The 25,209-nt window shown below is 33.4% G+C and overlaps 1 pseudogene; it reads left to right on the plus strand.

The window, feature by feature from the left end:
- Window positions 1–19,359: 19,359 nt before the first annotated feature.
- Window positions 19,360–20,293, plus strand: LOC139705000 (olfactory receptor 6C75-like; annotated as a pseudogene).
- Window positions 20,294–25,209: the final 4,916 nt, after the last annotated feature.

A 25,209-nucleotide genomic window follows, 5' to 3' on the forward strand; every position in this document is an offset into this window, starting at 1 on the left:
AAGTATGATTAGTAATGATAGAAAAATAAGTTTGTTTTAGATGTTTTCTACTATGCATAACCTCTCAACTAGTGGGAATACTGCTTCTCTGAGAGTGATAGAGGACACCTACACAGCTGTTCTCCTGCAAAAATCACCAGTGCAGTACATCCATGAAGGGCTCTGGGCCTTAGCATTAGAGCAGGACTTCTGACTCCTGACACCCAACACCCAACTACTAGCCCACACAGAGTTTCCGAGAGCCTTAGCAGGATTACCACATCAGCACTGCCACAGAACTCCCAGATGCCACTCCACTCTCATGCAGGACAGTCAGCTGCTACCAACTCATATGGATACCACTCCCTTGTGGACCTCATCTACCAATGTGGCAGCCTCCATCATATAAGTAGCTACTGCGATAGTCCCCTACACATGGTAGTCTGCCTGCACCAGGGGACATTCCACAAGCTCTGAAGACAGCTCTGAAGACTGAACACCAAGCTCATCTCTGAACATATTGCACAACACCATTGCCCAGCTCCCCCCACTGGACCAGACACTTGGCGCTGGAAGCAGCCCTCCTCCAACTTGGGTCACATTTCTCACCATCTTTGGTGGGGCAGCTCCCAAATTGGAACAGTAACAGACCAACACAAAACAGCTCTCAGAGGAGTGCACAGTGTTACCAGGGCACCACCCACAGGAGCCCCAGTGAGAGAGGCCCCTTAACTGGGAACCACTAAGGGAGAGGGAGAGGGTGCAACAGTTTGGAGACTAACAGAGAGTCCAGGAACTGGGAAATCTTCAGGTAAGATAGGCAGAAAGAACAGGGTGCTCAAGTCATATGAGTGGACCCAAAAAAAGACCCTTGAGGTGCAGTCTCTCTCCAGGGACTGACAAGTGCCCCACCTCACTTCTAGGTGCCCTGCACCAAGACCAGCCTTCTCACCCTCGTTATCTTCAGCATCCTGAGGGCAGAGATACCAGCTAACAACAGACAATCCCACCTATTAAATGACACGGAAAGCAGGAAAGATACTAATCTCCAACCAAAACAATTAACAATCCTGGTTTCTTCCTTTAAGATTTTTTTCCTCTTTTTCTTTACCCGCTCTATTCTCCCACCTCACACCCCCAGCATGTGTGAAACCAAGTACTTTGCATGAATTAGTATTTTGAGGACTGGGGCATCTGAATAGTATATTATACTTGTGTTGTATATGTCTTTTTCCCCCTCCAATTTTTACTATTTTAACATTCTTTATTTTTTAATACATATGTGTATTTGTTTTATGCACTCTACTCTCTTCCCACTTACTTGTTTACCCCAAATTACTTCCTGACTATTCTACTAAACCTACTCATTAGATTTTCCTTTCACACTTCCTAAGATATACTAACCTTATACCTTCACATCTTGCCTCCTCAGCATATCATTCTACTCCTCACCCCCCAGTTCATTGTCCACCATCAGAAACCATAAACCCTTTTACAAACCTACTGATTATGTTATAGATAATAATAGAATTAAACATTTCTGTTCATTGTGACCAAACTGTAAATGTCTTAATAGCAACAAATTGTTTATAGGTGGTGTATTGTTTATATTGGAATATGTTAACATTGTCCTTCCCAGCACAGGAGAGGTATTGGAACCCTATAAGCACTTTAAGTCTATAGGGTAATAATAATAATAATAATAATAATAATAATAATAATAATGCCTTGAACCCACAGTGCTAGAAGGGAAGACACACAAGCAACATGAAAAGACCAAGAGAAGAAAGTGCCCCAACAAATCAAAATGCCACATTATTAGAATCCATGGCTAGCACAATGAAAGAAATGACAGAGAAGGAGTTTAGGATGTACATAATTGAAATATTCTGTGAATTAAAGGATGATATAAGAGAGAAAATACAGGCAGCAAAAGATCATTTTGACAAAGACCTACATAAACAAATACAGGAAGCAAATGATTACTTCAATAGGAGATAGAAGTCCTAAATAAACACAAAAAACAGAAAGATTCCTTCGAGATCTGTGAATGGAACCACCATTTGAGCCAGCTATCCCTCTCTTCGGACTATACCCAAAGAACTTAAAAACAGCATGCTACAGGTACACAGCCACATCAATGTTTATAGCAGCACAATTCACAACAACTAAACTGTGAAGCCAACCTAGATGCCCTTCAGTGGATGAATGGATAAAAAAAATGTGGCATATATTTACTCAGCATTAAAAGATAATAAAATCATGGCATTTGCAGGTAAATGGATGGTATTGGATAAGATAATGTTAAGCAAAGTTAGCCAATCCCCAAAAAACAAATGCTGAATGTTTTATCTGATATAAGGAGGCTGACTCATAGTGGAGTAGGGAAGGGGAGCATGGGAGGAATAGAAGAATTCTAGAGAGGGGAAAGGGGTGGGAAGGAAAGGAATAGGGCAGGGGATTAGCAAGGGCGGTGAAATGTGATGGACATCATTATCCAAAGTACATGTATGAAGACTCAAATTGGGTGTCAACATACTTTATATATAGACAGATATGAAAAATTGTAGTATATATGTGTAAAAGAATTGTAATGCAAAAAAGTACATGCATAAAGGCATGAATTGGTGTGAACATACTCTATATACAAAGATATGAAAAATTGTACACTGTATGTGTAATAACAACTGTAATGGATTCCACTGTCACATATTTTTTAAAAAAATAAAATCAATAAAACAAAACAAAACAAAGACCCCAATAAACCAAATTAAATTAAAAGTTCAACTGAAAGTATCACCAACAGAGTAGACCACTTGGATGAAAGCACCTCAGACAAAAAAGACAAAATATATAATCTTGAAAAGTGTATAGCCCACACAGTGAAAATGGTAAGAAAACATGAGCAGAACATTTAAGAAATATGGGATAGCATAAAAAGACTGAATTTAAGAGATATTGGGATAGAGAAAGGCATAGAATTTCAAACCAAAGGAATGAACAATCTATTCAATGAAATAATATCAGAAAACTTTTCAAACAAGAAGAATGAATTGGAAAACCAAATCCAAAAATCGTATAGGACACCAATTATACAAACTCACAACAGATCCACACCAAGGCACATTATAATGAAAAAATATATAAGGGAAATGGATGGCATTAGAGAAGATTATGCTAAGTGAAGTTAGCCAACCCCCCAAAAAAAAACAAATGCTGAATTTCTTCTCTGATAAAGGGGGGTAACTTAAAATGGGGTTGGGAGGGAGAGCAAGGGAGGAAGATTACTCTAGATAGGGAATAGGGGTGGGAGGTAAAGGGAAGAAGAAGGGGAATAGCATGGATGGTGAAAGGAGACCCTCATCATTATACAAAATACATGTATGAAGATGTGAATTTGGTGTCACCATAACTTATATATTATCAGAGATATGATAAATTATGGTATAATTGTGTATTAAGAATCATAATGAAAAAATAAAGAAAGAAAGAAAGAAAAATAAAACAAACAAACAAACAAAAAAAGCCCATGAGAAAAAGGAATCAGATTACATATAGGGGAAAACAATTAGGATAATGGCACTTTTAAACACACACTCAGAAAAGTAAAAGATCCTGAAAAAACATATATCAAGCTCTGAAAGGAAATGGATGCCAACCAAGAATCCAGCAAAATTAAGCTTTAGATTCACTGATGAAATAAAAAGATTCCATGATAAACAAAAGTCAAAAGAACTTACAAATAGAAAACCTACACTACAAAACATCCTTGGCAAAATATTCCATGAAGGGAAAAAAAGAACAATGAAATCAGTAGGGTAAAAATGATAACACTAAAGGAAAAACTAATCAAAGGAGAAACCAAGTCAAGTTAAATAACAAAAATAAACAAAAATGGCTGGGAATACAAATAATGTCTCAATAATAACCCTGACTGTTAATGGCCTAAACTCATCAATTAAAAGACATAGGCTAGCAGATTCGATTTTTTTAAAGGACTCAACTATATGCTGCCTCCAGGAGACTTATCTCATAGAAAAAGACATACACATACTGAATGTGTAAGGTTGGGAAAAATCATACCGCTCACATGGACTGTGGAAGAAAGCAGGTGTTTCTATCCTCATATCAAAAAGTAGACTTCAAGCCAAGGTTAATCAAAAGGGATAAAGATGGATATTACATACTGCTCAAGGGAACCATTCACCAAGACATAACAATTGTAAATATATATGCCCCAAACAATGGAGCATCTATGTTCATCAAATTCTTCTCAAGTTCAAAAGTCAAATTGACCAAAGCACAATAATCTTGTGTGGTTTTAACACACCTCTCTCAACATTGGATAGATCTTGCGAACAAAAGCTGAACTAAGAAAGTGTAGAACTCAATAATACAATCAACAACTTAGACTTAACTGACACATACAGAATATTTCATCCTTTAACACGCGAATATACTTTCTTCTCAGCAGCACATGAATCCTTCTGTAAAATAGACCATATAATATGCCACAAAGCAACTATTAGCAAATACAAAAAGTAGAGATACTACCCTGCATTTTGTCAGACTATAATGGAATGAAATTAGAAATCAATGACAAAATAAAAAGTAAAAATTACTCCAACACCTGGAGACTAAATAATATGCTACTAAATGAACAATCAGTTGCAAAAGATATCAAGGAGGAGATTAAAAAATTCTTAGAGAAAAATGAGAACACTGACAAAACATATTAAAATCTCTGGGACACTATGAAGGTAGTATTAAGAGGAAAGTTCATTGCTACACAAATAACTCCTTGGAGTAGTTGAAGGCTCTGACAATTACATGCACCTTATTAAATATCAAAATTGTATAAATGCTCATAAATTTATCAGTCTTATTTAATATTGACAAATGAATATAATCCGTTGAATTTTCATAAGTTTTCTTACATTAAAAGCATGGTATTCCACCCTTAATTCTTGATTATAGATCCTCTGCTAGTAGAATTTCTTTAAGTATTTTCTCTGGTCTTAGGAGACTTTCTATAGAAATGTTCATCTTTTTATGTTCTCATGAACCCCTTCTGTACCTCTTGATGTCTTCCTTCCCACCCGCTCTCACATTGCTTCACAGCTTTAATCAGTAGCAAAAAAAGAGTGAGTCTTGGTATTATTATTATTCAAAAAATGTTTCATTAATAGCAAGTTTAAGAAAGAAATAGATAAACAATAAACTTAAAACAAGTTTAAAAACAGCATTCATACTTTTTCACCATATAAAATAATGTGAAATATATTCATAAAATAAAGGTCTCCCATATTGGTAAGTAATTGAAATTCCTTCAACAGAAACCAAAACTTTTTTATTTAATGGGAAGGTAGTTTGTAACCTCAGGGTGTTTTGGAAAACTCCTGCTTATAATCACAAACTTTGAGGAGGTAAGAGTGACATTACTAGAGCAGGAGTAAAGTAGTTTGAAAGGAGGATAAAAGAAATCTTAGAAAAATATGTTTTCTTTAAATTTATATATCAAGGAAACATAGTTTCCTTTACCTGTCTTTTGTTTTAAACTTACTCAGTATAAGAAATTTGGATCAACTATGTAAGATTACTTTGCAATGTAAGTAATGTTGGGAAATACCTCTTGTAAGAGAACGATAAAACCTAAGTACTGTCCAGGCTGGCACAGGGCATAAAATAGAGAGCTGTGCCTGAAGGCAGCATTTGATTCAACAACAAACTCAACATTAATAACTAGATGAATGTTTCTTTTAAATTGACTATACCTAAGCTAGTCACTAGAAAACGTTGAAAAATAGCCTTGAAAACCCTGTCCTAACTTTCAAGAATGCGCAGAATAATGCAATTCGCAAAAGATTTCAGTACAGTCTAAGGGTTGGGGGGAATGTGTATCAGGTTCTAATGGCAAGTGTACAATCAGTATTATACCTAATGTGATGGAAAGAGGGATTTGGGTTGTCATTACAACATGTTACTTAAAATTCTAGTTATAGTGTATGCATATATGTGTAAGCGAGTGTGTTTGTCTGCAAGCTTCACAATTCCTTCCAGAAAGATTAATATTAATGAGGCTCTGAGAAGCAAACTGGGCCATGTATACCAATGCTGAAATGCCATGAAAAACAGCCTAATGTGCAATGACCAAATCTTGGATGAGGATGTCACAAAGCTAAGGAATCCATTACCTAATAGAGATAGGTCTGGCATAATCAGGTAGTTTCTACTCTGTTGTTCTTATGGAATCTTCTTTGTATTAAATATATTTATAATTATTTATTAGGCTGAGAATATAGTTCAGTTAGGGCTGAGGATATGGCTCAGTTTGTAGAGTGCTTGCCTTGCATCTTGAATGCACAAGGCGCTGGGTTCTAATCCCAGCACTGTATAAAAAACAAACAAACAAACAAATAAAAACCCTCTATTTATCTCAGACATAGACTTTTGTACAGGACAACCACCTAATGCCAAAGGGTTCTGGCTCAGTGGTTAGGGAACATTTTATGCATAGAATGAAGTCTCTACAGCTGTCACTTTTTGTTAAATATATTTCCAAATCCTTCATATATATTAACTAAATTAATACTCCCAAACATCCTTTGAAATTGACTTGTATACAGGAGAAAAAATATTTTTTTTCTAGATACAGAAACTGAGCACAGGGAATAATTAATTTTCTGACCTATAAAATGGAATGGATTCAAAACTTTGTGTTCTCATTCTTTTCTACAAAAATATCTATGGCACTATGGATAGAAGTCAGGGGTGATTTATCAGTGAACTATCCACAGTCCTTTTTATTTTTTATTTTTTAATTTTTTTTTTATTTTGATACTGGGGACTGAACCCAGGTTCAGTTAGCCACTGAGCCACATCCCTAGGCCATTTTATTTTTTATTTTGAGACAGGATCTTGATAAGTGCTGAGGCTGACTTTGAATTTGTGATCCTCCTGTGTGAGCCGCTGAGTTTCTGGGAATACAGGCATGTGTCAGTGTATTCTTTTTAAAAAATGAAAGCATAAAAAATTATAATTTTTAAAGAATAAATAATTAAAACAAATTTTCTCAAGATATGCTTGTATATTTCTTTAAATGAGGATATCCTCAAATATGAACAATAATAATAACATTTATCATTTTAACTAGAAAGAAAACTAGGTAGAATTGGCACAAAGGTCATAAAACAACACTTAGGTCCCCCAAAATATTATAAAATTTTGCAAGAGATTCATTTGATATAAACCTCAGACTACAGCCTTCCAGGGTACATTGCTTTTTACTTCTTTCTCCCCTCTGTCTCTGACACCCGAGGTCACTCATGGCAATGGCTTCAGTATTTCTGACTTCCAATGGGAGTGGAAAAGCTGATAAGTGGTAGTAAAAGTTAATAGATAGCTAAGGACAAAGCACTCACTTTATAAAAATAATTCATCTTTCATATTTTTAATAATTCTGAAAGTAATTTACTGTTTTATTTGCTTATTATGGTTGCACATGATAGTTGGGTTTATTTTGACAAAGTCATACCTGCAAGAAATTTATTTCATTCCACTTCAGTCCCCAGTGTCCCTTCTCCCTTTCCCTTCCCTCCTCCCTCCCCCATTCTCCTTCCTCTACTGGTCTTTCTTTCACTCATTTATTTATTTATTATTTATTTATACTTCATAGATATATGTAAAGGTGGAATTCACTGTGGTATATTTATACATGTACATAGTGTAATTTTGTCAAATTCGTTCAGTATTTCCTCCCGTTTCCTACTCCTCTTCCCTCTTTATCTCTATTCCATTGATTTTCCCTTTATCTTTATGACCCCTTATCTTTTTTCCTTAATTTTCTCTAGCTTCTGAATATGAAAAAACATCCAATGCTTGATTTTCTAAGTCTGTCTTATGTCACTTCGCTTGGTGTTTTCCATTTACATTGATTTACTCGCAAATGCCATAATTTCTTTTTTTTTTTTTATGGCTGAGTAAATTTCATGTGTTTATAGATCACATTTTCTTAATATTTCTATTGTTGAGCAAGGCTGCTTCTATAACATGGTATTGTGAATTGCACTGTTAAAAAAACTGATGTGACAATACCACTATAGTATGCTGATTTTAGTTCTTTTAGATAAATACCAAGGAGTGGGATAGCTGGGTCATATGGTGGCTTCATTCCCTGTCTTTTGAGGAATCCTCATACTGCTTTCCAAAGTAGTTGTACTAATTTGCATCCCCATCAACAAAGTATGAGGGTACCTTTCCCCCCACATCCTGATCAGCATTTATTATTATTTGGATTCTTGATAATTGCCATTCTGACAAGAGTAAGATGAAATCTTCTTGTAGTTTTGATTTTCATTTTCTCAATCACTATACTTTTTAAATAACTTTTTTATATGTTGATCATTTGTGTTTCTTCTTTTGAGAAATGTCCATCTAGATTTTTTGCCAATTTATTATTTTATGTGTTAAATATAATGAGTTCTTTATATATTCTAGATATTAATCCCTTATCAGAGGAGAATCTGACAAAAATTTTCTCCTATTCTTTAGGCTCTCTATTCATGCTCTTAATCATTTCTTTTGTTATGCAGAAGCTTTTAGCTTGAGTTCATTCCACATATTTATTTTTGGTTTTATTTTTTGAGTTTTAGGGATTTTGTGAAGGAAGTTGGTGGCTGCACAAATATGTTGGATTGTTAACCCTATGTTCTCTTCTAGCAAGTTGCAGAATTTTTGGTCTAATTCCAAATTAGGTCTTTTATCCAGTTTGATTTAACTTTTATGCAGGGTAAGAGATTGATATCTAGTTTCATTCTTCTCTATATGGATACACAGTTTTCCCAGCACCATTTCTGAAACAGGTTATCTTTTCTCCAACATGTGTATTTGGGCACCTTTGTCAACTGTCAGCCAGCATAAGTGTATGGGTTTATTGCTGTGTCTTTAAGTCTATTCAATTGACCTTCATTTATATTTTGATGCCAATATCATAATGTTTTCATTAATATAGTTCTATAGTGTCATTTGAGATTAAGTATTGTGATGCTTCCAGCTACCCACCCTCTTTTCTTGTTCAGGATTGGTTTGACTATTCTAGGTCTCTAATTCTTCCAAATGGATTCCAGGAGTGTTTTTCTAGTTATGTAAAAAATGCAATGGTTATTTTGATGGGGGTTGCATTGCGATGAATCTGTATATTGTTTTTGCAGTATGGCAATTTGGGCAATATTAATTTTGCACATCCAAGAACATAGAAGGTCTTTCCATCATCTAACATCTTCTTAGAGTTTCTCCTCATCCTTCTATAATTTTCATTGTAGAGATCTTTCACCACCTTGGTTAGGGTAGTTCCAATTTTGTTTCTTTGTTTATATGATTTGGAGAGGTGGGTTGTTTGTTTTGTTTTGCTTTTTATGTTGCTGCAACTGGATAGTTTTCATAATTTCTTTCTTAGGAGAATTACCATTTGATTATACTTAAGCTATAGATTTATGAATGTTGTATTGTATTCTGCTACTTGGAAAATTTATTAGCCCTAGAATCTTCTGGAAGAATTTATTTTGGGGGGGTGGTTCTAGATACAGGATCATGTAGTCAGCAAACAGATAAGTTGACTTCATTTACTATTTGTAGCCATTAAATTCCCTTCTCTTGTCTGATTGCTCTGAGAAGAGTTTCAGGAAATACACTGAATAGGATTTGGAAGATTGGACAGCCCTGTCATGTTCCTGATTTTAGAAAAAAAATTCTTTCAGTTTTCTCCATTCAGTAGAAAGTTGGCTTTGGGTTTTTCATATATAACCTATACAAAGTTGAGTTAAGTTTCTTCTCTCCCTAGTTTCTCTAGCATTTAAAACATAAATGGGTGCTGGATTTTACCAAAGGTCTTTTCTGCAACTATTTATATGATTGTATAATTCTTGTCCTTTTAAAAAGGAGATGTCTACACAGATAGGAGCAGTGACAAAAGCGATTTTATTTGGAAAAAGAATGTTGAAGGAACATTTCTGAAATATTAAATATAATAATTGGAATCAGAAAACTCTGGCTACAAACCCTTGCCAAATATTGCAATCTTTGTAAAACCCAGCATTTTTATCTTTATAAATGCATTTTATTCATACATATGCATTAGACAGACATATTAATGTAATTCAGTATGATTTTCTATACATGCATATAGTTTGCGTTGATCATGTCTAACCACCTTTCTTCCATTCTCCCCCTCAAGCCCCACCATTTCCCTTTTCCAATCACTAGAAATCAGTATTCTACTTTCAGGTCTACTTTTTTTTTTTTTTTTTACTTTCCACATATGAGAGAGAACATGTGATACATGATTCTCTGTTATCTGGATTATTTCACTTAACATATGTCCTCCAGTTCCATCTATTTTGCTGCAAAGATTTTATATTTCTTCATGGCTGAATACTGCTCCATTATAAATATGCCACATTTTCTTTGTCCATTCATCTGTAGATGAGCACCTAGGTTAAATCTATATTCACTCTGTGAATAGCACCACAAAAACAAGGGTACATGGATATTTCTTTGGTATGCTGATCTCATTTCCCTTAATTATACCCCCAGGAGAGGAAAAGCTGGATCATCTAGTAGTTCTGTTTTAATTTTTTGAGAACCACCCTGATGTTCTCCCTAGTGGCATTATTAATTTACATTCTGACCTAAAATGTATTTGAGTCCTTTCTCCACATATTCACTAGAATATCCGTGGGGCAGGGCTTTTTTATCTGCTTCTTTTGTTAAAAATAACCATTTTAATGGTGTGAGGTGGCATCTCATTGAAGTTTTAATACAGAACTATTTCTTAATATGCCATAACTAAGGTTTTTCACTATAAACAGGAGGAAATTAAAGGATAATTGTCATTCCTAGGTGGCTTTCTATTTCCTCTGAAGATGGAAATGATACAATATTTCAGAATAATCCAGATCCAAACTTGGATATTTATTAATTCTCATTTTTTTCTTTGTGCTTTCTTCTTTAGGTTTGACAAAAGGAAAAGTAAGCAAAAAAAATTTAGAAAGAAAGAAAAAGAAAAAGAAAGAAACCAAAAAGAAGTAACAAAGTTTATCCTCCTGGGACTGTCACATGATCCCAGGCTCCAGATGGTAATATTTATCTTTCTCTTCCTCACCTACATGCTCGGCATCACTGGGAACCTGACCATCATCACCCTTACCCTGCTGGATCCCCATCTTCAGATTCCCATGTATTTCTTTTTCAGGAATTTCTCTCTATTGGTAGTTTCATTCACAACTGTCAGTATACCCAAGTTCCTAGGTACCATTATTCCAAGAGATAAAACCATTTGCTTTAATGGTTATATAGCTCAGTTATATTTTTGTCATTTTCTTGGGAGTCATAGAATTATGCCACCTGGCTGCCATGTCCTATGGTCACTACATTGCCATCTGCAAGACTGTCTATTACATGACCATCATGAATCACAAAGTCTGAACAATGCTTTTCTTTGCTTGCTGGCTTGTCTCATTTGTCTTCCTCGCACTCATGTTGCTGCTACAACTTGATTATTGTAGGTCATTACAATATCATTGGTCATTTTACCTGTGATTATTTCTGCTTATTCCACTTTCTTTTTCAAACATAAGAATCCTAGAAGTGATGGTGTTTGCTTATGCTCTGTTTACTCTAATGGTCACTTTGGCATTGATATTTCTGTCCTACATATATATCATCAGAATGATTTTGAAGATTCCTTTTACTAGTCAGAGGACAAAGGCTTTTCCGTGTGTTCTTCCCACATGATTGTCATTTCCATCATTATGACAGCTGCATTTTTATATACATTAAACCCTCAGCAAGAGAGAGAGTGTCTTTGAGTAAGGAAGTGGCTGTACTAAAATTCTCAGTGCTTCCTATGTTGAATGCTTTTATTTACAGCCTAAGGAATCAGCAGGTCTAGCAAGGCTTCATGAACATGGCAAGGAAGATTGTGTTTTTGAAAAGTAGATGAAAAGATCTGGTTTGTCTTGAGGTAAAGGCACATTGATGGGTAATTAAAATATTAAAGAGTGAAATTTGAGTATCTAATTCAAATCAGTGTTGCCCTCTCTCTCATTCTTGTACATTCATTCTTTTTTTTTTTTCTCTAACAGTTTATGGGCACATTTGTTTAATATATTTCTCACCCAAATAGAATTAGTTTTCTTCTGTTTTTCTGATATGCCACTCTTCCAACAGTTTTTGATTACATCTTCTTAAATGATAATTATTTTACAAAAAAATGTATTTTATGTTTTGCTCAGGAAAAGATATTATTCTCAGATACAGGAGGTGTGTTTTAATTAATATATGTTGAAAATATAATCTTGTGATTTTTTTACTTTTTACAAAAATTCTCTTCAGCATTTTGCAATTTCTCTAGGAAATATTTTAAATATTATATAATTGAATTAAAATGTAATTACTTTTTTTCATTTAAAATCTGGGATTGAACTGGAAATATTATTCAGTTATACCACTTCTTGACATTTATTCAAAGACTTAAAATTCACATTCTATAGCCATATATATATATATATATATATATATATATATATATATATATACCCATACTTATTGTAGTGCAATTCACAATAGCATGTTATGAAACCAGCAAACCAGCCTTGGTGTCCAAGATGTCAAGTTATGGAACAAGCCTCAATGTCTAGATGGGTGTATAAAGATCATCTGGTATAAATACATAGTGGTATTTATTTAGCCATAGAGAAAAAAAAAAAAAGAAATGATCCCATTTACAGGAAAACTGATAGAGAACATTAAGTTAAGCAAAATAAGCCAGACTAAAAAAAGTTAAGTATCTTGTTTCTCTCATATGTAGAAGCTAGAAAGAGAGAGAGAAAAAAATAAAGAAATCTCATGAAAATAGAATAGAGGTTTGTAGGGCAGAAGAATGGGATGAGAGGATGAAAGTGGGAAGAGTAAGAAAGAGATACTTGGGAATTAAACTGATGAAATCATGTATGTGTAGTGGTATGACCCTGTCACAAGGAATCTTGCTATCTGTGTAAATACTACACACCAATAATAATATAAAAGGGGCTGGGAACATGTCTCCATGATAGAACAGTTACCTTTGTTGAGGTTTTATTAATTTTGTATAGTATTTTAATCATTAACAAAATTAATTTTTTACTTAATCTGTTTATAATACATTGTCTCTATACAACCTATGTGGATAGGTGTCTGTCATTTTTTCTCAGTTGCTATTTCAAATACATCTAAAACAATTCTTGATATAAACTTTGTATTAAATAAAGAAACAAGTAAAAACAAACTTTTTATTGTTTATATAGAGAAGGAAACTAAAGACAGATTACTAAAAACAATGCAAATGAAAATAGCAATATACCATTTGTGATTTAGTACAGGTATAGCCTTAAATCATAGTTGGAATGGAAATCTTTCTTCACTAGTAGCCATTTTACAGGTATATATCCAGTTGGTCATGTTATCAAGAATCTTACAATTAGCCATATACAAGATTTTACACTGACTCATGTACAGTAGTTCATAATGTATTGTGTAGTCAAGTATTTCAAAAGACAAATTAAAGTATTTGGTGCTTGAATGAGTTTTGCAATGGAACTAGATTATTTAGGTATTTGTGTTCCATGTGACTTTTCAGCAAAGTACCCATGTGAAGAGAAGATATATAATAAATAAGAGGATACGATGACTCATTTTGCAAACAATGTTGTTACCCTGAATCATTCATCTAAATACTTAATAATGGACTCATGAAAAATTTGGCTATGAGAGCAAAGATTAAATTTAAATATGAGTTACCCAGAGGACAAATTGCCAATAGCAGAGACCAATGCTCATACAGCTCATATGCTAGAGGAAGAAACCAGAAACCTGACAGCAAATTATTATTTTTATACACACCCCACACTGCCTCATGAAGGAGCTTAGCATTTGCACTCAGTGGAAGAGATACTTATTCAAAATATGAATTTGGTTTTTTTTCTCAAAGTGCTTTTGCCAGCAACACCATCTTTAGTTTACCATTTCTTTAATTACTGTCACAAGGAGCTAAATAAAATTGATACAAAGAAAGGAACTCATTTTACACTACAAGAGATTAGGCAGAGCTATGATGACTATTCTTCCTTATTTGTGAAAAATATTGTTTCTAATTCAACAATTGGAGAGTCTAGGACATATCTAGGATCACCAAGGATCTTTCTGATAAGAACACACATCATGATAAATTAGAATCGGACAAATGTGGCAGATAGAGTGAGCATCTATGCAAGAAAGGACATGGTTACACAAGAAGGAGCTGTAGGTCACCACACAACCACCAACAAAATAACTGGTTAAAGAAAAATAGTTATATATATATATATATATATATATATATATATATATATATATATATATATATTATTTTTAATTCAAAAAAATAAAAAGATGTATATCCAGGATATATATATAGAATATCAAAACAAAAGAAAAAGAAAAAAAGTTTATGTGGCTAAATATCTGAATACTCAACTTTACCAAAACCAATACACAAATGGCAACTAAGCCTAGTAAAGTATGCTCAATATCATTGATCTCCAGGAAAACTAAAATAAAGTGCCAATGGATTCCTGTAGGTAATAGAATGATTAATATTTCAAAATCTAAACTTGAAAATGAAATGCTAAAGAAGAGTGGAACAAGAAAGACTCACATATAGTAGATAGGAAAAATAATGGTACAATTGCTATTTCTTGTGATGTTAAATACACATGTAACAACAACAACAAAGAAACCCTCAGCAGTATAACTCCTAGTTATTTTAACCAAGTACAAAGAAAATTTACATTTACACAAACACATCTCTGTTAACACATAATATCTTTAGTCATAATTACTATAAGCTAGCAATCACCCTAATAAACTTAAAAGTAAACTTTTTTTTACATTAGAAGATAAAATAAAGAAGGTTATAAACACAAAGAAAAAAAGAATTAGTTAATATGCTATGGACAAAATTTACCCATATTGTTTTATTTTTCTTTCACTCCTTATTTATAGTTGTAAACATATTTGTTTTCATAATTTTTCTTCTTGGTATTGTAAAACAAAGACCAATACTATGTATTCATGTATTTCCTTTCCTTCACTATGCATATCAGCAACTCAGATAAATAGTATCCCTTCATTCACTTGGGCAAAATATGATCCCAGTGTTAAATTTCAAAATTAACTAAAGCTAAGATAGTTACATAGGTCTTATCATTAGTAAACTCTCAAACAATAGGTTTAAGACAATTTTCAGTCTTTAATGGCATTATTTTTAAAAGCTAGATTAAAATATTCATTTGCTTCTTGAGTAAATTGTATACTTATGGTTTAGTTATAATGTTCTGTCAGTCTTATGCATGTGTCTATAATCCCTTATAGAAAATACTAATATAAAGGAAAGTTCTGCTAAAATTTGTGAAAGCACATAAACTGTTACATTCATGAGAGATATGTTATGGTTTTAAATCAATATTCTATGCCTGGATTTTCAATACTACACTGGTTTTGAAATGCACTTCAACAATTCAGGTCTACCTGGAAACTATGAAGATGACCTTCTTTGGAAACAGGACTTTGCCTATATCAAGTTAAGATGAAATCAGTCCTATACATTAAGGCCATTTCTGACATATCATTTAATTACAAGTATTTTATAATGTATACTTTTAAATGATTCTGGCCTACAGACATCATATAATTATTCTTCCAATGATATTTTTAACTAAACATGAGCATGTTTAAGACATATTACTCAAGTTATTGATTTTTATCATTGATAAATTTCCATGATGTGCATAGAGTTTAATACAGGTGTTCTTCTATTTGATAGTTTCTTTCTTTCTTGTACACTCTGTATTTCTTACCTCTTTTTTTTAATCATAGCAATCTTTATGTATATATATATATATATATATATATGTGTGTGTGTGTGTGTGTGTGTATACTTATTTTTAGTTGTAGTTGGACACAATACTTTTATTTTAATTATTTATTTTTATGTGGTGATAAAGATCAAACCCAGGGCCTCACACATGCCAGGCAAGCGCTCTACCACTGAGTCACAATCCCAACCCTAATCATAGCAATCTTATGTATTAAGTAATTTTATGTCTCCCATAGAAACAATTATCAATCTAAATTTTGATTGAGTTTTATTTAGTTGATACATGGAGCCCTGAGTTAAATATCAACTAAATAAAACTCTAACAATAATGATGTAAAAGGAGTCTTTTCAGTTAAAACCAGTGTATAATAACCTGGGGAGGAATATTGTTTGCATTGGACTTGGATAAGTAACTCTGAGATTTTTAAGTAATATAAAAATTCTTACTTATTTCAGTAAGAGTAAAAAATTAGATTTAACTCAACACTTAATAAATATACCAAATAATTACTAAATGAATAAATGGTAGTAATGATAATCATGACCAGATTTCTATTTTATCATTCAGAGAAACTGTAAAAAGCTTAAAGGTAATCTTACATCTTTTATGATGTAGAATAATGGAGATTGCTTTAGGCCATTCTAAACTATCACAATGAGTGCGCAATTTTTCCCTAAAATAGAAAAAGTCATGCCTTCACAGTTTTGTCTGTTGCTAGAGTGTTAATCTCTATTACTCTGTGCTTTTATTTCTTCTCCTTGTGAAATCATAGATTATGAAGAAAATGGATATTATTCTAAGCCTTCCTAAAATTTGATTTCAGACCACTATCATCCATGTATTTCATTTGAAATTGAATACTAATTTGGACTATTATTTAACACATGGGTTCTGAGAACACCAGTCTCCATGGTATCTTTTGTTTATCTATTCAACTAATCCCAGTGAGTTCATTGTAAATAAAGAAGACAAAATTAAGGCCCACCTGAATAACATTGCTTCTGCACAGAAGGTCACATCATCCATCTTGCCCATCAGGCTTGAGAAGACACTCCAATTAGCCTTCACTTTAACCTAACTTATGTCAAGTATCAAGATAATACTTGTTTAAATGGCATGGGTAAGATAACCTGGGACCCTCCATCCTTTGAATATTTGGGTCAATGTATGCAAGTGGATTAATGTGTGCTATTCTTGTGAACACTGTAGAGGGGCTCTTGAAATTGACCTTTAATAAATATCTTGTATGATTGGTTACAAATATAAAGTGACAGAGGAAAAGTAGATTAAAAAGCTGTTGAAAAATTCTGATATACACATTTTTAGACAAATTAATAAGTCATTAGAAATGTCATTGACTAAACCAGTCATATTTACCAAAAAACTAAGTATATTTTTAAGAATATAATTTTTCTTTAATAAAACATACTTGTACTTATACAACCAATTTCTGTTATACACATTGTATATAAGTAAAAGGAAACCACACAAATTCTATGAAATATATAAGTGAAAGACAATTTCAAAAATGCTGTCAGTCAATAATATCATGTAATACTTTTGTTCATTATAGCATGAATATTTAGTCACTGATAGGAATATATGATTTGTGTGTGTATGTGTCTGTGTTTATGTGTCTCCATATCAGGTTGCAATCATTTATACCATAGTCAATGCCAGAAATTTAGAAATAATGAGATCCAAAATAATAACTTGATAGTTTTTAAGATAGAGCAGATAAGCTTTATATTTTAGTTTTGCTCAATATGAATTTTATGGAGTGTAGCACCCATCATATAAAAGTAGAAGACAAAAATCTGTTTATTATATGAGAACAAAGAGAGCAGATAATGAAAAGTAGGAATATATGCCTTCCAGAACATTTATAGATAAAAATTGGGGTAAAATTGATTTGAGTATTAAACCAGTTCACTGATCCTGAAGAAATGTTTTTCTGTTCTAGAGCACTGATAACTATGGAAAACATATCTGAAAAAATTAAATAACTTTTAACATGAACAAATTTTGTATAACACCAAGAGTGCTATGAGATGCAAAAGAAAATAGTTTTTTTTCCCCTTAAATCTAAACTTGAATATTGAACTATCCCATTCATCATCCACAAAAAAAGAAATAATGTGGGAAAGTGCTTTGCTGTTTGGAAAAGAAGACAAATAGGAGTGTCTCCAGTTTAGAAAAGTAAAATTGGTGAAAATTTAAATTTAAATATTGCTTTATATAACAGAGACCATTTAAAAAATAATTTTAGTTGTAAATGGAATTTTTATTTATTTAATTAATTTATTTATTTATATGTGGTGCTAAGGATTGAACCGAGGGCCACACTCATGCCATGTAAGCACTCTACCACTGAACCACATCTCCTGCCATACCAGAGGCCATTTTAACAGATTGGTAGTTGTCATGCAATACAAACTTTGGACTTAGACTGGTAGCATCCTCCCATTCATTAGACATCTCCATATATGATTATCATGGACACATTGGTTTGGATGATTGACTTATCCTGACAGTTTGTAGTGGTTTGAATGCAGGAAGAGAAATAAATTTGTTAAAGTATAAAGTATTTTTTAATGAAGAGGAAAGCAACATCAAAACGTACTGTGTTACACGGAGAGTGAATTCTCAAGTGTTTTTGTGTTTGTTTTTTTAAAAGATTTTACTTTCAAAATTTTTATTATTTTTCTTTGTTTTCAATGAATATATTGAAATATTCAAAAGACAGAGATTTATACTAAAATTGTGAAAATATAATAAAGAAAATAAAGGAATAACTAATATTTGTGATAACAGATTTTAAAAAGTATTTTGTGTCAATGTACTAAAAAATCATTTTTTTCTAAAACAACAAATAGGAATTGTTTTAAAATTATATGTGTTTACATGTTATTCTGTTTTGTATATGTTTAAGGTTTATAATCATGTTTTCATATATAAATATATAAATAAATATATATGCTTAGTAAAATGATTACTAAGTCAAGTTTGTTTGTTTTCTTATCACAAGAGCACCTAAAATTTGCTCTCAAATCACATTTTTAGGATACAATATAGTATTAACTATAGTACCAATATTAGTTCTCTAGTCTTATCTATTTTTCATACCCACAAATCTGTACCTTTTGAAGATATTACAATATATATTTTAAATATACCATGATAAAAAAGTATTTATACGTATATACATCTACACAAACAATGGAATATTATTCAGCTTTATAACAAAGATACTTCCTCATTGGCATTTGTGACATCATGGATAATCCTGAAGGACATTATTCTAAGTGAAATAAGCCAGACACAGAAAAAAAAAAAATTTCTTTCTGTTTCTCTATTAGGATAGTAGATTTCTTATTTCTTCACATACTTTACAATTAACTAGAGGACACCTTGATAAAGAGAAAAAATAATGAGAAATTACACTGCAGTGACAGATTTTATTCTTCTTGGACTGACAAAGGACCCACAGTGGCAGGTTGTACTTTTCGTGTTTCTTCTTGTTACCTACATGCTAAGTGTGACTGGGAACCTGATCATTATCATCCTCACCCTTTCAGATCCTCATCTGCAGACTCCCATGTATTTCTTCCTTCGGAACTTCTCCTTCCTAGAAATTTCGTTCACTTCTGTCTGCATCCCCAGATTCCTTGTCCCTATTGTGACAGGAGACAGAACCATTTCTTACAATGGTTGTGTGGCTCAGTTATTTTTTTTCATCTTCTTGGGAGTGACAGAATTTTACCTCTTGGATGCTATGTCCTATGATCGCTACGTGGCCATCTGCAAACCTCTTCATTACAAGACTATCATGAGCAGCAGAGTCTGCATCCTTCTTGTCTTCAGCTCATGGCTTGCAGGATTCCTGATCATCTTTCCACCAATCCTCCTTCTGCTGCAGTTGGATTTTGGTGCCTCCAATATGATTTATCATTTTATCTTGACTCTCCTCCAATTCTGCAGCTTTCTTGCACAAACACTCACTTTCTAGAACTCATGGTGTTCTTTTTAGCTGTGGTAACACTCATGTTCACCTTCACATAAGGTATTCTCTCCTACACAAATATCATCCGGACAATTCTGAAAATTCCTTCTACAAATTAAAGGAAAAAAGCCTTTTCCACTTGTTCCTCCCACATGATGGTTGTCTCCCTCTCTTATGGCAGCTGCATCTTCATGTACATTAAGCCCTCTGCAAGGGAGAGGGTGACATTAAGCAAAGGAGTAGCTGTGCTCAACACTTCAGAGGCTCCTCTCCTGACCCCTTTATATATACACTAAGAAATCAGCAAGTAAAGCAGGCCTTCAAGAGCATGGTCCAGAGGATGGTATTTTCTGCAAGTTAATGAATGTGATTCTGTGGGAAAATGGACCTCTTGAAGGCAAAACTGAATGAAAAATTACCTATAAATTCTTTCTGAACACTTCATTTTGCTTCTTTGCTTAGACATATTTATATATCACCAACACCTCTTGTCCCAGTTATCCTAAAAACAGAGTCTTAACTATTTTAAGGTAATAGACAGAGCACTTGATCTTGCACCTGTGTAGCTACATTTTAGGTAAATCAATAATCCCTACTGTTTCTCATATCAAATCAAGATAGATTGAGAATTTACTCATAAAATCATTTTCTTATGAGCAGTTTGTGTTGACTGTTCATGTCCTCAGTAAGGCCTCCAATTAGCAGCAGGCTATCAGTAACTAATCTTTGGGAGAGTCAATGTTAGACATTAATTTTAAACTGTGCAGGGATTCATCAACCCTAAGCCCAGAATTGTTCAAAGGTCAGCCTTATGCTATAAGGTGAAATATTATTGTAAAATATTGTAAACCAATAAAATTCTGATGGCTGAGGTTTTATGAAAAATACATCAGACAAACATTGGTGGTCATTTTTATAGACTTTCAATAAATTATTTATAATAATTTTTATTATTTACTCTGTAATATTTCATTAAAAAGTCTTCCTTCAAGCATACAGAAATTGTATGTATGTAGCATTCACTGTCTCATGCTGTTTTTGTAATCATGGGACAATGTCACATTATTGTCTGCATGATTCAAAAACACATACATAGTCAATTGATTTTCATTAGTGAATAATCATCTTGGAAGTTGATTCAAGCAAAGTTAAACGGTTGCTAAGGATGAAAATTTCTTAACATTATCTCACACTGGAACTTCCTTAATTCACATTTCCATGAAACATTGCTCATGTTCTAGATAATGAAAATACTCAACAAAGCAACATTCATCCACTGAACATTGAATCACTTGAAATTACAACAGGTGGTGATTGGCTAAAACAAAATTATAATTATTAAGATCTGTCACTAGGGATCTAACTAGTAGAGCACTTGCCTAGCATGCCTGAGGACCTGGGTTTAATCACCCTTATTGCAAGAAAAAAATGAGAGAAAGATAAAGAGAAAAAAAAAAAAAAACGAGAGATTATCACCCATGAAGTCTAAGTAATTATTATACAACCAGACAATTTTGGAAGAGTCTTAATTGTATGTGTGTCTGTATATGTACACTTACTTGGAAAGGTGAAACAAAAAGAGATAATTTAATTAGAATAGAAAAAGAGGATAGGAGTTATTTTTTAACCTTGCATAACATTTTCTATCTTGTTTTCTACTTAATTAAATTCCTCTAAGTTAAGAATAAATTCCTTAATGTTTTTCTTTCTTTTTTTTTTTTTTTCATTACTGCTTCATTGATATCAGGGATGAAACCCAGGGGCACTTAACCACTGAGCCACATCTCCAGTCCTTTTTATTTTTTATTTTGAGACAGGATCTCACTAAGATGCTGAGACTGACTTTGAACTTGTGATCCTCCTGCTGCTGGGATTATAGGCCTTTGCCACCACAGCCATCAATATTTTTCTAAAACAATCTACTTATTTATGTTTCTATAAAAGTAAACCACATTTGTCGTTAACAACTTCTTCTTCCCCTTCCTCCTCCTCCTCCTCCTCCTCCTCCTCCTCCTCCTCCTCCTCCTCCTCCTCCTCCTCCTCCTCTTCTTCTTCTTCTTCTTCTTCTTCTTCTTCTTCTTTTTATTCTGTTAGAAGCAACTTGATAACTCAGGAATGGTGGTGGTATTTTCCAGTTCTATGTATCTACTTTCTATATTATATTTATGCTTTCATAAAAATTATTTTTCTTTATCTCTATTCCACACAATGCTAAGAGAACTGTTTAGGTACAGTCATTTAATAATGCTATCTTCAACATCTTCCAAAATTAAAATAATTAATACCATTCAGTCTTTGAGGAGAGTGGCAGAAACGTGTGAATAATTGTAAAGAATCTCAAAGAAAGGAGACACAGAGACAAGATGCAGGGCAGGGGAGGTGGCAGTGTAGCCCTTCGTCCGAGTAGCCACGTTTATTCATAACAATAGGTTACATTAGGTCTTTTGTACCATAACCACATTATTGTTTAGAATATCAGTAAGGTTGCTTATTCTGCACTTACATTTCATAGTTACAATATGTAATGTTTAGAGGTTTGTGCAGTTCTCAACGAGGTCCATTGTCTGAAGTTACTTTTAGGCGCACAGCTCCAGGAGAACCAGAGCATGGAAAAGCATTGTAGTTATCAAACAAGCAAGTTCCTTTATTCCCAGGAATTATGTGCCTAAGATTAAGGTTGAAGCTGATAAGACTCTAGCCTGGAGGGCATTACCATAGAAACTGGGCATCCTATGCCTTTGCACAGAAACTTTCCAAGGCACCAAGCATGCTACAGCCATCAGGGACCTCAATCCCAAACACAGAACCCCTATGGCTCCCCTTTCTTGTTTTTGTTTTGTTTTGTTTTCTTTTAAGGCATTTGGGTGAATAATGTGTGTTTCCTTCTTAAAGTTGCTGGAGGCAAAAAAAAAATAGGGTAGGTATTGACAACATCAAGTACAACATAACAATTCCAGTATTAGTAAACATCCAGGTATGAATAAGTGCTTGACCTAAGCAAAGTTGGGTAAACATAAAGTTAGCCAATCCAATAAGTCTAAACCTTCATCACCTTGTCCGATCTTATCAATGATATCATTAAAGTAATTTAACTCCTTTGAAATACAATTACCATTAAGACTTAAGTTAAAGCAACACATATTATTAAACTCTTGAAATCCTTTATGATGTAATAATAACAAATAATCAATTGCAGCCCAATTGTCAAATATGGTTTGATGATGTTGTTTTTGTTCTTCATGAAGCATATTAATTGACACAGAGGTAAAAATCAATATTATTTGCCATAGCACAGCCCAGTTTTATGCTGGTTTTGTAAGCCCCAACAGCTAGTCCTGGGATACCCACTAAGGACAATGTCAAAGTGTCAAATTTTGTCTTAGAAAGAATCTCACTGAATCATCACAGTTTTTATCAAGGGTAATAGCCCTTTTATGAATCCATTATGCAGGATGCTGGCCTGTTAAATCCTGTAGGGATGGTAAGAACTCAGTCAGCCTGTTAAGACAACAATGGGTATCATGAGACATTTTTGTAGGTATATAACAATTTTAGCCAAGTGAACCCAGATAGTATAATGGGTTTTAAAAGTCAAGGAGTCTGACTGTACTGAATTTCCATAGGTGAGATACAACAATAGAACAACATTATTGTTAAGACCAAACCATTTACAAAGTTCTGTGTGAGTTTAGCAATCAAAGCAGTAACTAAGTTTTCTGGAGGACATTTTAACCCCATTTGAGCCAACAGCTGTTGAGCTGATGTTGTTAATGATTTTGTATTTCCCCAAGTCACTTGAAGTCTAGTAGCTTGGGATACTCTTTCAGTGTATCTTCTCTTTAGAGGAGAGTGATCTTTGTCCTTTTGTTTGGTGATATTCTCTTTATTCACAATCAAACAAAACTTGGGGATCAGGTTGTGAAGTCCCTTATGTCCATTTATAATTGATGTCTCATGCATCATGCTGAATCCAAACTGGACACATTGGCATAGACATGGCAATCTATTCTTTTCTCCATGTGATCAGAGGCAAAGGGTCTTGTCCTCCTGGGTCTGGTGGAAAACTATATGTTACATAAATTTTTGGTAATGGCTGGTGGGAATAAAATATCTATCCAAAGAAGGTAACCAATTGTGAGTATAAAGTTTGTATTGTATGTTGAGTGCATTAACTGAAAATAAAACAATATATAAAGCATTATTAATATGAGGGAGGCTAGATGCCCTTTTTTATTTTTTTACATTTTTTATTAGTTGCTCAAAACATTACAATGATCTTGACATATCATACATTTGATTCAAATGGGGTATGTAATCTTAATCTTATTTTTCCACGTGTACAGATTGCATGATCACATTGGTTATACAGCCCCATTTATACATAGGGCCATACTAGTGTCTATTGAATTGTGCTGCCCTTCCTATCCCCCCCTCCCCTCCCCTCCCCTCTTTCTACCCAATCTACTGTGACTCTCTCTCTGTTTTTTCTTCCCCATCACACCATCTTATATGTAATTTTGCATAACAATGAGGGTCTCCTACCATCTTCCATGCAATTCCCCTTCTCTCTCCCATTCCCATGCACCTCTCGTCCCATTTAATGGTAATCTTCTTCTCATGCTCTTCCTCCCTGCTCTGTTTTGAGTTGCCCCTCTTATATCAAAGAAGATATTCTGCATTTGTTTTTTAGGGATTGGCTAGCTTCACTTAGCATAATCTGCTCTAATGCCATCCATTTCCCTGCAAATGCCACGATTTTGTTGTTTTTTAGTGCTGAGTAATATTCCATTGTGTATAAATGACACATTTTTTTATCCATTCATCTATTGAAGGGAATCTGGGTTGGTTAGATGCCCTTTTTTATTTTATATTAAGATGTAAGTTTTAAGAGTATGATGTATTTGTTTAACCAAAGCATGTCCAGCAGGATATGAGGAATTTTATGATTTAAATATATATTTTATTGATTACAAAGTTGTGTAAAAGCATGAGGTATATATGTAGGGTTATATCCATTTTTAAATGACTAGCTTGCTCATGGTGGCAAAACAATGAGAAATGTAAGTAGATACCTTATTAGACCTTTGGGCACTAGCCCAAATGAACTTAGAATGATTTATCAATAAAAAACATGAAGAAAGGAGTAAGGATGAAAAGAAGGGAAATGGGTAATCTCCATTTGTCAAAGTGTATTAGAAAGTGGAACTTGTGGATTTACACATTTTTACATAGGGTCCCGAAAGGTGAGAACAATTTTGACTATAGCATGAGCCTGTT

This window comes from Marmota flaviventris, chromosome 3, assembly GCF_047511675.1.
Source record: "Marmota flaviventris isolate mMarFla1 chromosome 3, mMarFla1.hap1, whole genome shotgun sequence".
In the NCBI taxonomy this organism is placed as follows: domain Eukaryota; kingdom Metazoa; phylum Chordata; class Mammalia; order Rodentia; family Sciuridae; genus Marmota; species Marmota flaviventris.